Here is a 2,447-nt window from a genome sequence, read left to right as displayed (position 1 = left end):
TAACAAAAGCACCCATTTTAGAGAAAATGACTCTTGAGATGAATCCTTATTAAGAGGCACTACTAGCTTGGTTAAGACAGCTATTAGAGTTGCATCATGAATAACAATAAAAATTTTGAAATGGGGTATTGAGACCTAAGATAAGGGAAAATAAGTGGAAGCCCAACTTAGAACTAAAACTTTAGTTATGCTGATACATGTGTAAGAATGTTATGAGTTGAAACATCATCCCTATCACTTAAGGAATCTTTGAAAAATCTAGTGTGGCAATAGCTATAGAAGCTTCAAACCTAAGATAAACAATCACAATAAGGATAAAGGACACTCTAAGAGTGATAGAAATGAGAACGATTTGGGAGTACGTACCTTGGAATTATATCCCCATGTTCCAATGACAATAAGGATAAATGATCATAATAAGGATAAAGGAGACTCTAAGAGTGATAGAAACGAGAACGATTTGGGAGTACGTACCTTGGAATTATATCCCCATGTTCCAATGACAATAATTATAAATGTCATAATAAGGATAAAGGAGACTCTAAGAGTGATAGAAATGAGAACGATGTGGGAGTATGTACCTTGGTATTACATCCCCATGTTCCAATGACATAGTTTAATGACTCTCGCAGCATCAACTATGATGACGTATGATAGAAAGACCTATATTTGGAAACGAGGAGCTAGAGTTGTTCCTATAATACCATATTTTTTGCACCTAGAGCATCATTTTATGAAATACCAAGTGGTGGTTATGTATTAACTTTACCAACCCCTCAGTTACAGTTGGTTATGTACTAACTTTATTGACCCCTCCAACTACAACCCCAATTGCGGATATATTGAGATTAGCTGAAGAAATAGGAAGGGGTGTCAAGGGAATTTGAACAAACAAATCAAGTGAGCTCAAGTGGCTAAACTAATGTGAATAAATTTCATAGTGATACAGATCCAAGACAACATTTGGAAGTCTTTTTGCAAGTGTATAAAACCTACTTTGATCTAGATGATTTAACTATGGTTAAAGCATTTGGTCTTACTTTTGATGGAAGAGAGCAAGTGAGCTGTACACATCTCTGAGGAGCTGAGGAGAAGGTTACCTTTGAAATCATAAAAGAGGCTTTTATGATTGGATTTTCTCGATGTAGAGTAAAATGCAACAAATATACTCAGAATGAAAATAAAACAATGCGAGAGTTTTTGTAGCTTAGATGAAGCATCTTAATCAAAGATGTGAAGCTGTAAAGATTTACTATTGGATTACACAATCTAGGTCTTCATTGATCATGTGATTGCTAGTATTTTGTATACATCGGAAGCATCATGTTATCTATTCATCCAACTAGATGATAGTATGAAAGATAAATCAAGGAAGCATTCGAAAGCAAAGACCTTTTCAATTGTATCTAAATCTACTCAAGCAACCAACCCATTACTCAAACCTCTATGGACAAGCTAAGTGGAGCATTGTTGGAGAAATTAAGACCAAATCTTAAAGGTGGTGATATAAGAGATAATGGGGATATGCACATTTGTATCCTCGCATGCAGAGATCTAGGGTGGTGTGCATTGTGTGGTGTGCAATTTACCACCAGAATCACACAAGTTCAAAATATCTTCATTTGAGACAAAAGGCCTATATGCACATTGTTTGTGATGGGGCAATCATGATACACTACTCTCATGTCTGCCACTTTCTTTACTAGCTCTGGTAGGACAAGTCATAACCCACCAAAATCAAACAACACATTAGCCAATGCAAAATGCCACTCAAATCAATCAAGTTTTGATTCAGGAACCAATGGAGAACTTAGGATATGAGCTAGAACCAAATCCACCATATATGGAGGAATCCCAATATTTTTTACCAAGCTATTTGGGATCATCAAGGAATTCCACTTTTGGTGTTCCAAGTAGGGCGTCATCCCAAAACAGAGACATTATCTGAACAATATGCTCAATTTAAATCAGTGCCTCTTTAGGGCTATGATTGTCAAGGACTACACATAGTCATAGAATGTTCTAAGAAAGGAGCCTTGAATGCACAAGGAGCTAACCCAATGGCTCTAGCTTGTGATAAGTGTGTGATTGAATTCTTGCTAAAGGGATTATCTAATGTGGACACCTAAAGTGAGATTTATTAATCTTGCTACTATGGTTAAAATTCTGAGTGTGTGGAAAGGAAGAGTTACTATAATACCTTTACTCACGCTCATGAGAGTGCAAGTAAAAAGCATGCAGAAGCTACTATTATAACTAATGAGAATGCGTTAAAACCCATAAGAAGACAAAGTATGAAGAAGGTAGGATGGAGTCCTTGTCTAAAGTAGCTTTGATGAAGATGCTACTACTACCTCTTTAACTATTCCTTCTTTAAAAAACTCAATTATACAGTTGATTAAGCTGGTTACAACCGATGCTAAAGTTTCTCAACCCAAGGTGTCCAA

The sequence above is a fragment of the Cibotium barometz genome, chromosome 7 (assembly GCF_041138505.1).
Source record: "Cibotium barometz isolate CiBa-2024 chromosome 7, ASM4113850v1, whole genome shotgun sequence".
NCBI lineage: Eukaryota > Viridiplantae > Streptophyta > Polypodiopsida > Cyatheales > Cibotiaceae > Cibotium > Cibotium barometz.
Note: the sequence above shows the minus strand (reverse complement) of the source record.